The 12,524-nt window shown below is 41.8% G+C and overlaps 1 non-coding gene and 1 pseudogene across 1 annotated transcript; one reads left to right on the top strand and one right to left on the bottom strand.

Annotated features, from left to right (window-relative positions):
* Positions 1–1,048: 1,048 nt before the first annotated feature.
* Positions 1,049–1,125, top strand: TRNAA-AGC (transfer RNA alanine (anticodon AGC)). The gene has a single exon. It is a non-coding gene; the product is annotated as a tRNA-Ala (tRNA).
* Positions 1,126–6,385: 5,260 nt separating this feature from the next.
* On the bottom strand, positions 6,386–8,017 carry LOC136320527 (dnaJ homolog subfamily C member 7-like; annotated as a pseudogene).
* Between the last annotated feature and the right edge of the window lie 4,507 nt (positions 8,018–12,524).

The raw sequence follows: 12,524 nt of genomic DNA, 5'->3' as shown, positions 1-12,524 counted from the left end.
ACAGATGCTCCTACACCCATATACACGATTCCCCTCAGAGCCACCACCTTCCGACCTCCCCTCCCCACGATGCCCCTAACCAGCAGGATGTAGCCAGATGAATAGCAGCGCCCCTTTCTAACATAAAATGTCAGAATGTGAGGTCAGTTGGCAATTGGGAAAGGTCACGTGAGGAACCAGGACTGGGAACTTTGGCTGGAACCCCCCACACCCATGCGCCAAAAGAAACTTCCCAGGAGCACTTTGAAAAAGAACGACTGACTGTCAGCCAATGAAATTTCACCACGTCATATCAATCCGACCACCCTACTGATGCTGTAAATTATCCCCCCCCTCCCCACAGAAGAATCTGGCGACTTCTCTGGCCCGTTTTGTGGACCAGAGACCCTCATCCGGGATGCACTTACTAAATAAAGCTTTTGCTATTACACACTTGGGGGCTATGCCCTTCTTTCTTCCTCGGCATGGAAAATACCTTATAATATGTACCCAACTTTTTATTGTATAAAAATAAAAGTTTGCAGTTCTCCAAGACCTGAAAAATCTAACATTATAGTGAGCCTCTACTTCCCTCTACAAAATATCACCTGAAAAACTGTAACAGTTCAAGAAGCATTATATTATTGAACAAATATCTCATTCATTAGAGAAAGGTTGAAAGTCAAGAAGCTAAACAGTTGGCCAGAGCTCATAAAACCACAAGAAAAGACTTCTCTTCTGGGGAGTGGAGTCGTTTTTAACTTCCTTTGTTTTGAAATCAGAGCAACTACCACCCCAACAGATCCCATGGCTCACCGGGGTGTCCGTGGATGTGAGAGAGGCTGAATGGTCCTGGACGGTGGGGTAATGAATGGTTCAAGGGAACAGTAAACTGACAAAGGGGTGGCCTGAAGAAAAGAGGAAATGGTTCTGTGGCTGCTGATAGCTCCCACATGCACTGTCAGAACACATTGGCCACCCAAACCCCGTACTGATTTCCCTTCTTATCTTTCTCCCTTGCTTCATCTATTCTTATACAGCCAAAGGGTTTTAAAAGAAAGGAGTAGAGGCCCTGGCCGGTTGGCTCAGCGGTAAGAGCGTCGGCCTAGCGTGCCGAGGACCCGGGTTCGATTCCCGGCCAGGGCACACAGGAGAAGCGCCCATTTGCTTCTCCACCCCTCCGCCGCGCTTTCCTCTCTGTCTCTCTCTTCCCCTCCCGCAGCCAAGGCTCCATTGGAGCAGAGATGGCCCGGGCGCTGGGCATGGCTCTGTGGCCTCTGCCTCAGGCGCTAGAGTGGCTCTGGTCGCAATATGGCGACGCCCAGGATGGGCAGAACATCGCCCCCTGGGGGGCAGAGCACCGCCCCTGGTGGGCGTGCCGGGTGGATCCCGGTCGGGCGCATGCGGGAGTCTGTCTGACTGTCTCTCCCTGTTTCCAGCTTCAGAAAAATGAAAAAAAAAAAAAAAAAGGAGTAGAATGTTTGATAGGGGAAAGGATTTTTTTTTACATCAGTAAGAAATTTACTTGTTTTACAGTACGGCATTTCCTCAAAGAATTAAAAATGAAACTATTATCTCACTTTTGGGAATATATCTTAAGAATCCCAAAAAAACTAATTCAAAAGAAGATATGCACCCCCATGTTTATTGCAGTATTGTTTATAATAGCCAAGATCTGGAAACAGCCCAAGTGTCTGTCAGTGGACTAGTGGATAAAAAATCTGTGGTACATATACACAATGGAATACTACACAGCCATGAAAAAGAAGGAAATCTTACCTTTTGCAATGGCATGGATGGACCTGGAGATTATTATGCTAAGTGAAATAAGCCAGGCAGAAAAAGACAAATGTCATATGATCTCACTTATATGTGGAATCTAATGAACAAAGTGAACTGAGGAATGGAATAGAGGCAGAGGCAGGGTCACAGGGAACAGAGGGACAGCTGTCAGAGGAAAGGGGGATGAGGGGATGGGATAGAGAAGGTGAAAGGATTAGTGAAATTATATATGTTACACATAGATACAGATAACAGGATAGCAAATCCCAGAGGGAAGAGGGTAGGGTTCAGGGGAGGAGGGAACAGAGTATAATGGGGCACCCATTGTTGGGGAGTGAGGCTATTATATTGAGTCGGACACTTGACTCTATGTTAACACAATAAATTTAAAAGTTAATTAAAAATAAGGCAGTATGTTAAAGGAAAAAAAATTAAAAATTTACTGTTTTAAAAAAAATTCAATGGCCAGAAAAATTTAACAGGTTTGTTTATAATTGTTATAAAGTTAACTGCTGAAACTTGTTCACTGTAACATTTTGACTTGCATTAATGCTTTATGTCCCTGCACTGATATTTTTAAAAAATTCACACACAAATGAAAATGGAAAAAACTTAATACCTGATTTCTGTCCCCTATTTTCCACTTGCAATCATATACTTGGTACCTTTTGACCCATGGGGGAAAAATCTAATGTTCAAAACTACTAATAGTAGAAATAGAATTTTTTTAAAGGCTAAAATGTTTCCCATCATAGTGGATTCTTAAGCACATTCTCCACGTATGTGGGGTGCTAGCTAGCTAGATGTCTTTTGGTGTAACTGTTAAAGGTTTGGCGTGGGTAGCACATAGACTGGTGTCTTCAAAAAGGCCTCACTTGCCTCCCTACAAAGCACCAATAGCTGCAACCCTGGAAGTGCAGGTCCATTTTGAAGTTCTGAGTAATTTCTTGTACCAGATGCTGGAAGAGAAGTTTGCGAATCAGAAGTTCAGTGGACTTATGACAATGTTGAATTTTACAAAGTACCACACACTAGGCCTGTAATGATGTGGTTTCTTCACCCTCTAGTAGAGCAGAGGACACTCTTGAGAGTGGCTTTGGTAGCCAGTTGCTTCCATGGTGCTTTACAGTTGATTTGCATGCAGTCTTGCTTTGTAGAAGCCATGGGATAGAGCAGCAGTTTTCAACCGGTGTGCCACAAGATTTATTTATTTATTTTTTTTTGTATTTTTCCAAAGCTAGAAGTGGGGAAGCAGTCAGACAGACTCCTGCATATGCCCGACCAGGATCCACTTATATGCCCATCAGGACATGATGCTCTGCCCATCTGGGGCATTGCTCTGTTGCAACCGGAGCCATTCTAGCACCTGAGGTGGGGGCCATGGAGCCATCCTCAGTGTCCGGGCCAACTTTGCTCCCAACTTGGCTGTGGGAGGGGAAGAGAGAGATAGAGAGAAAGGAGAGGGGAAAGGGTGGAGAAGCAGATGGGCGCTTCTCCTGTGTGTCCTGACTGGGAATCAAACCCGGAACTTCCACACACTGGGCTGACACTCTACCACTGAGCCAACCTGCCACAGCTGGTGTGCCACAAGAATTTTTAAAACATACAATGCCTGACTAGTCAGGGGCACTGGCTTCTTGTTCTTGAGATTGTCAAATAAAAAAATGACAACAGCCAACACAACCATAGCCATATGATATAAATGACTCAAAATTATACCAATTTTTTTTGTCAGATCAGCAAAAATATACATCTTGTTTGTGCTGCAGAATTTAAGTAATTAGTTTATGTGTGCCATGAGATGAAAAAGGTTGAAACTCACTGAGTATAGGAGACCTCTTTACGTACTCTACTTCTCCTTGGGCGGCTGGCATTAGTGAGCCAGGCAGCGCACCAGTGGCTGCCAACACAATTCTAGGGGAAAGGATAAGTCATTTGAATCTTGACTTGTTCTCTCCAAAAGTGGAGAATTGGACTGTTTATTCTTTTAATTTTGATATACTAATTTTAAATTCAGAAATTTATTTATTTATTTTATTATTATTATTATTATTTTGTATTTTTCTGAAGTTGGAAATGGGGAGGCAGACAGACTCCCGCATATGCCCAACCGGGATCCACCCGGCATGCCCACCAGGGGGCGATGCTCTGCCCATCCGGGGCATCGCTCTGTTGCGACCAGGGCCATTCTGGCACCTGAGGCAGAGGCCATGGAGCCATCCTCAGAGCCCGGGGCCATCTTTGCTCCAATGGAACCTCGGCTGCGGGAGGGGAAGAGAGAGACAGAGAGGAAGGAGAGGGGGAGGGGTGGAGAATCAGATGGGTGCCTCTCCTGTGTGCCCTGGCCGGGAATCGAACCCAGGACTCCTGCACGCCAGGCCAATGCTCTACCACTGAGCCAACCAGCCAGGGCCTCAGAAATTTATTTTAAAGTGGGATTTATAAAACATTTAAAAACATTTGTCTTTTTCTTTCCCTCTCTCTTTAAAATCAATGGATAAAAAAATTCACATTTTAGGGACAGATAGAAATAGGCTTATTTCTTTAAACATGGAAAGTACCAAGTATCTACTGGCATTTCTGACAAATTAATAAAGCAGAATAGATTAATATTGTTCTCAGAATTGTTCATTCCTTGAATAAAGACGGCATCCCTGGAATAAGGTGAGAAGATCCAGGGAAGTTTATTCCAAAAAAAATCAGGTAAGAGAAAAATAATGGAAGAACTGTTTTGGATTAAATTTTCTAAATAATTAATTATAAAAGGTTAACTAGGTTAAATAAAAATAAATTAGAAACTGCTTTCCTATTATGTTAGATAAATAATAACAAACACATGTGCACTTGCCCTGCCTCCCTGTTTCTTCTTATTCTCACAAGAGTTTCCCAAAATATGTCAGCTGCTATATCCCTCCCTGCCCACCTTTGCCCTTCATTTATTCACCCGCCCTATTCCTCAACCCCCAACGAAGAAAAGGAAGAAGGGGAAGAATTCAAATTGTTTTTCTCTCCAGCTTTACTGTATGCCCAGTAAAGGCGGCTGATTACCTGTTGAATGGATGAACAGGCATCTCCTCAAACTGAAGTATCTGAAGCATTAGCAGAAGCTTCCTCCCTCCGTCCTCCCGCTGTGGAAATCTGAGTATTGTCTAGTCCTCAACTTTCTGTGTTTTGGCTAAGATATGGGTTTTCATGAACAGAGGATTTTCTCTGCTTATAAGGAAGGAAGAAGGACAAAGCTAGCTCTTCCTGTAATTGTCAAGCTTGAATTCTCACTTTTTCCTGTCCCTTCTATGCCTTGTAAATAAGTTATTTCTCCCAGGGAAAATAGTTAAAGTTAGGGAAAAAATCCAAATTTAACAGGCTCATTAGTGATTGCATTTCATTTTTTCTTTTGAACAAATATATAGTCTTCATTAAAATGAAGGAAAATGCAATAGAAAAATGATGCAGAGAAATGAATTAGAGGTTTAAGTGAAGTAAAAATATTTTAATTCTTACCAAGTAATTCAAAATGTATATTATTTTTTTCTTTTTTTTTTTTTTTTCATTTTTCTGAAGCTGGAAACAGGGAGAGACAGTCAGACAGACTCCCGCATGCGCCCGACCGGGATCCACCCGGCACGCCCACCAGGAGCGGTGCTCTGCCCCCCAGGGGGCGATGCTCTGCCCATCCTGGGCGTCGCCATATTGCGACCAGAGCCACTCTAGCGCCTGAGGCAGAGGCCACAGAGCCATGCCCAGCGCCCGGGCCATCTTTGCTCCAATGGAGCCTTGGCTGCGGGAGGGGAAGAGAGAGACAGAGAGGAAAGCGCGGCGGAGGGGTGGAGAAGCAAATGGGCGCTTCTCCTATGTGCCCTGGCCGGGAATCGAACCCGTCAAAATGTATATTAAAGTGAGATTGTTTTGTCTACAAGATTGATGAAAATGTAATAGATTGAGCATATCCACTTTGGGTGATAATGTAGGTAAATAGGTCTTTGCTGTATTATTAATGGGCACAACAACAGAAAGAGCCTTTCTTGAGAGAAATTTGAAAACATTGATACAAAATTTAAGTATATTATCTTTAACTGTGCCATTCCATGGGCAATGGGTTCATTATAGCATGCTTAGAAGAGTGAAATGGTTAGTAATAGGGGATAGTTAAGTAAATTAAGAAAAATCCATACTGTAGGATATTTTTGGAGGTTTTCAAAAATACTAAGATATAGCTCTAAGTACAGACACAGAAATATGGCCATAATGCATAATATAAAAACAAATTAGTGCTTAAAAAAGTCTGTAATTACCTGGTTATATATGCAAAGAAATAAATTATATGAGATAACCAGAATTTCTTTTTCTGCCAGAAAAAGGTCAAAACATTTTATTCCCTTAATTTTTTTCTTTTTAAATAAAGTTAAATAGTAAAACAAAAATTCATAAACTGCCTCCCTGTCCACCCCCTTCTTCTCTCCCCCCTGCCTCTAGTCTCCTGTGCTGGCTCCCTTTCCTTCTCCCCACTCACAGACATGGGTGTCCAGCTGATCAAACAAAACTGCTCTAAGTACATGGAGACATTCTACATTAGTTAAGGTTAAAATGAGTAAGCCTGCATTTTTTGAGTTCTGGTTTCCTTTCGTTAGCCCAACTGAAAAAAGAAATCCCCTGAATCAGATGCTTTAAAAATGAAGCTCCCAGGACCACCAAGGAATGTCTTAAAGATATTGTTTGTGCCTGACCAGGCGGTGGTGCAGTGGACAGAGCCTTGGATTGGGATGCGGATGACCCAAGTTTGAAACCCCAAAGTCGCTGGCTTGAGTGTGGGCTCATCTGATTTGAGCAAGGCTTCCCAGGTTGGGCATGGGATCATAGACATGACCCTATGGTCGCTGGCTTGAGCAAGGGGTCACTTGCTCTGCTGTAACCCCCCCCCCATCAAGGCACAGATGAGAAAGCAATCATTGAACAACTAAGGAGCTGCAATGAAGGACTGATGCTTTTCATCTCTCTCCCTTCCTGTCTGTTTGTCCCTGTCTGACTCTCTCTCTGTCTCTATCAAAAAGAAAAAAAAAAAAAAAGATAATATTGTTTGCATCAAAATCACCCACATTCATGCCCTCCTCATCCAGGTCATGTCCCCTGCCATAGCGAACATCTTTCTTGGGATCAGAGAGATCGGTAAAACCTCCTGACTTCCTTGACATTTTCTCTTCCTTCTTCTGAACTTTGGCACTGGCTCTACTGTCCACATCTGGATGGCACATCACTGATTCCAGTACGCTTTCTTGACCTCATCCTTAGCAGCATTCTTGTCCATTCCACGATCTTGTAGTAATTTTTCCTCTTTGTCTTCTTCAGTTCCAGCTGTGCATTTTTAGGAGTTGTTTGTGTTCTTTGTTTTCTCCATCTGATACACTTTTTCATAGTCCAACATGGCTACTTTCTGCTGTTCTGTGCCCATGTAACACTGAGCTCTTCTTAAGTAGGCTTTCATGTAAGTGTCACCGAGCTTCCCCGCATTTGTACAGCCTTCTATTGCATCGCCTCATTTCCTAGGTTTGGAATTAACCCAACCCCGATTACAGGCGAGTTTAGCATTTATATTGTTAGGGTCTATCACCAGGGCTTCTATGTACAGTTCATAGGTTAACATGACATTCCTTTTCTGGAGGCTTTATTCTCATCATCTTTCTTTGCTTTAGGTGCTTAAGCATTCTGCACAAGCCCTCTTATGATCAGGAGTCATCCTGACAGCCTGTACAAAAAACTGAACCACCTTCTCAATACAATCTTCAAAACAAAGGCAGAGAGCTCATACATACAGAGCATCTACATTGGTGGAATTCATTCGTAAAATGTCATTGGCCAAAGACTATGCTTCTGGATAATGACACATCATTGCTAAACATTCTGCTTTGAGGATTTTGAAGTGATGGCAAGCAGGGACAATTCTAGGGCACAGTCCTTACAGAAAACAACCTTCAAAAATACTGTTCTTCAAAAATTTGTTTGTGCTATTTTTTCATATTCTATGACTACATTAGTATTCTTAAACTCCTGTTGTGCCTGAGAATTTTTGTGATTCAATTCTAGGGCCCTCTGAAAACTGCAACATCCTGCCACGGCATTTGTCCCCTCGTAGATGTCTCAGGACGAAACTGTCATCCAACCTCACTGACTGCTGTGAATCTCCAAGAATTTCCTGGAACCTTCCGAGCATAACCAAGGAAGCTGCTCAATTCCCAAAGTAGCTAGCATTTTTAGGACACATATCTGCAGCTTTTGTATAACAATTACGAGCTTCTTTACAATCTTTCCTGGCATCGTATGCATGTCCTTGTTCCTTGAAAGACTGCTTTGCTCTTCACTGCTTTGTCATTGGGCAGCTCTAGCTGGGTCGCTGCAGTTGCCACATTGCACCGCTGGGAGCAGAGAGCCTAAGCGGAAAATGTTAACAAGCGGTTGCTTTGAGTTGGCGTTAGGGGAAGGCTGATATGTATGCATTTCAATGTAACAAATGAACACTGTCTCTAGTATCCTGGGAAGCCATGATTTTTATCATCTCAATTTTTATATTGTAAACTCAGGGGAGAAAACTTTCAAATAAAATTTTTAACCTAATTAATTTAAGACAACTTTTTATTTTTCTTTCTTTTTCCCCCTACATATGGCATTTGAGTACTTCATCTGTGCTATGTGCTTTGCCAGACTACCGTGAATACGCAAGCACACATTTGTACACACAGACACATACATAAACACTCATTGATGTCCCTGCTCTCATATGTTTTTCTTCACTGTAGCATTCCTATACCTGCTATTATTTTGCTTAAAATTATATCTTATGCCCTGGCCAGATAGCTCAATTGGTTAGAGTGTTGTCCTGAAGTGCAGAGGTTGCCAGTTTGAACCCTGGTCAGGGCACATACAGGGACAGATTGATGTTCCTGTCTCTCCCCACCACCCCTCCCTTCCTTTCTCTAAAATTAATAACTTAAAAGGTTTTTTAAAAAGTATATCTTATTACCGCCTGACCAGGCAGTGGCACAGTGGATAGAGCATCGGACTGGGATGCAAAGGACCCAGGTTCAAGACCCCGAGGTCGCCAGCTTGGCGTGGGCTCATCTGGTTTGAGAAAAGCTCACTAGCTTGGACCCAAGGTCACTGGCTTGAGCACTGGGTTACTCGGTCTGCTGAAGTCCCACGGTCAAAGCACATATGAGAAAGCAATCAATGAATAACTAAGGTGTCACAACGAAAAACTGGTAATTGATGCTTCTCATCAATCTCCATTCCTGTCTGTCTGTCCCTATCTATCCCTCTCTCTGACTCTCTCTCTCTGTCTCTGTAAAAAAAAAAAGTATATCTTATTACCCTACTTCAGGAGTCTCTTGGTCAGGAGCTCAGTATGGGGAATGTAGCCCCTACTCCAGAGCTTAATCCCTCCACCACTGCTAGATACTCAAATTTTATTTCTCTCCAAGATGAGCAGCATGTTCAGACTGAGTGTGGCCTACAATCCCCTCTGCAGAAGTTCTTTCAGCTGGTGAGACCCTGGACTCAGGGAGGAAGATTGGGAGAGTCCTCTCGTGGGGCTGAATATGCCCCCCATGAAGGTGGCTAAGCCCCTTGACCAGATCTAATAATAGACTCACAGGGACCCACACATTAAATGTCCATGCTTCAAGCCTCTTTCCCTTCCCCCTGTGGAATCTAGCCCTGCAGGTCATGATATCCAGCATCCAGGCTGGCTGACTGTGAAGCTCTACCCTATCCAATGCACATGAGTCACTGTGCCAGTGCTGATCACAGAGAGTGGGACTTGCCTCAGCTGGGCCAGGTGTGGGCCTTTCCTTAGGCCACCACTCTAGCAAAGTTTGTTAGGGTAAGTGGCTGTGAAAGAGATTTTCTATGTGGACTCTTTAAGACAGAGCCTGTGTCTTTGAGAGCAAGGGCTGAGGACCCACACCTCTCAGAGTGACCCTCCCCACAGTGAGAATCCCTTTGGACCCTCAGCCTCTGCTTGCTCCTGGGAGCCAGTCAGCCCTTTCTGCATCTCCGCCTATCCTACCAGTCTCAGTGTGGCTTCTTCTGTGTTCCTTGATTATAGACTCTTCTTCCTTTAGTCCAAAGTTGGTTTTTCAAGATGATTTTCCTTAAATTAAGTTGTAATCCAATTTGGTCCTGGGAGATGGCAGTTGGAACATTCACCTACTCCGGTCGCCATCTTGGAATCTCTCGAAACATTTATAATCTTATTAACTAACCAATGTCATCCACCCTAATAAAATTTTTAAAATAAATTGTTAAAAAATAAAAGGAAAAAAACCATGCTTTTAGAATATTTAATTAGATGCCTGACTAGTGTGGCACAATGGAAAGAGCATTAACCCTTTCCACCAGGGGGCGATGCTCAGTCCATCTGGGGCATTGCTCTGCTGTTACCAGAGCCATTCAAGCATCTGAGGCAGAGGCCATGGAGCAATCCTCAGTGCCAGGCCAACTTTGCTCCCATGGAGCTTTGGCTGCGGGACAGGAAGAGAGAGATAGAGAGAAAGGAGAGAGGGAAGGGTGGAAAAGCAGATGGGTGCTACTTCTATGTACCCTGGTTGGGAATCAAACCCAGAACTTCCACATGCCAGGCTGAAGCTCTACTGCTGAGCCAACTGGCCGGGGCCTCACCACTCTTATTCAACATAGTTTTGGAAGTCCTAGCCTCAGGTATCAGACAAGAAGAAATAAAAGACATCCAAATTGGAAAAGAAGAAGTAAAACCATTATTATTTGCTGATGACATGGTACTGTACATAGAAAACCCTAAAGTCTAAGTCAAAAAACTACTAGACCTGATAAATGAATTCAGCAAAGTGGCATGATATAAAATTAATATTCAGAAGTCAGTGGCATTTTTATACACCAACAATAAACTGTCAGAAAGAAAAATTAAAGAAACAGTCCACTTTACTATAACAACAACAAATAATAAAGTACTTAGGAGTAAATTTAACCAAGGAGGTAAAAGACTTATACTCAGAGAATTATAAGACCTGGAAAAAACAAACCAAGGAGAAACAAACAAGTGGAAGCATATACCATGTTCATGGATAGGAAGAATAAACATTAAAATGTCTATATTACCCAAAGCAATCTATAGATTCAATGCAATTTCTATTCAAATACCAATGACATACTTCAAAGATACAGAACAAATATTCCAAAAATTTATATGGAACCAAAAGAGAATAGCCTCAGCAATATTGTAAATGAAGAATAAAGTGGGACGTATCACACCTCCTGATATCAGGTTATACTACAAGGCCATAGTAATCAAAACACCTTAGTACTGGCATAAGAACAGGCATAGAGATCAATGGAACAGAATAGAGAACCCAGAAACAAACCCATGCCTTTATGGTCAACTTATATTGGACAAAGGAAGTAAGAACATACAGTGGAGTAAAGACAGTCTCTTTAATAAATGATGTTTAAAAAATGAGACAGGTATATGCAAAAAAATAAAAATAGACTACCAACTTACACCATGCACAAAAATAAACTCAAAATTGATAAAAGACTTAATTTAAGTCATAAAACTATATACATCTTGGAAGAAAACATAGGCAGTAAACTCTCTGATATCTCTTGTAGCAATATTTTTGCCAATTTATCTCCATGAGGAAATGAAATAAAGCACAAAATAAACAAATGGGACTATATCAAACTAAAAAGCTTTTGCAGAGCTAAAGACACCATGAACAAAATTAAAAGACAACCACACAACGAGAGAACATATTTGCCAATACATCTGGTGAGAGTTAATAATCAAACTTTATAAAGAACTGCTAAAATTCAACACCAGGAAAGTAAACAATCCAATTAAAAAATGGGCAAAGGAGCTGAATAGACACTTCTCCAAAGAGGACACACAGATGGCCAATAGGCATATGAAAAAATGTTCAATGTTATTAGTCATCAGAGAAATGCAAATTAATACCACAATGAGATACCACCTCACACCTGTCAGAATGGAGCACATTAACAAATCAACACACAATAAATGCTTGTGAGGGTGTGGAGAAAAGGGAACCCTTCTTCACTGGTGATGGGAATGCAGACTTGCGCAGCCACTGTGGAAAACAGTATGGAGTTTCCTCAAAAAATTAAAAATGGAACCGCCTTTTGACCTAGCTATCCCACTTTTAGAAATATATCCTAAGAATACCAAATTACTGATTCAAAAGAAGATATGCATTCCCATGCTCTTTGCAACATTGTTGTAAATGGCAGTATTTCATCTTTTCTTATGGATGAATAGTACACCAGTGTATGTATGTACCATATCTTCCTTATTCAGTCCTCTATTAAAGGACACTTTGGTTGTTTTCATGAGTTGGCCACTGTGAATAATGCTGCAATGAACATAGTAGTGCATACATCTTTGCAAATAAATGTTTTCAAAATCTTTGGTTAGATACCCAGAGGTGATTTTCTGGGTCATATGTCATATGGTAACTCTATTCTTAATTTTTTGAGGAATCTCCATAATGTTTTTCATAGTAGTTGTACCCATTCAAATTCCCACCAGCAGTGAGTGAGAGTTCCTTTTCTCCCAACAACCTCTAATATTTGTTATTACTTGATAATAGCCATTCTAACAGGTGTGAGGTAATATCTCATAGGAATTTTTATTTGTATCTCCCTAATTGATAGTGAAGTTGACTATCTTTTCACATATCTGTTGGATATCTTTTCACATATTTGTATGTCTTCTTGGGAGA

Source organism: Saccopteryx bilineata, chromosome 1 (assembly GCF_036850765.1).
Source record: "Saccopteryx bilineata isolate mSacBil1 chromosome 1, mSacBil1_pri_phased_curated, whole genome shotgun sequence".
Classification (NCBI taxonomy): Eukaryota; Metazoa; Chordata; class Mammalia; order Chiroptera; family Emballonuridae; genus Saccopteryx; species Saccopteryx bilineata.
This window is presented reverse-complemented; position numbering and strand designations above follow the sequence as displayed.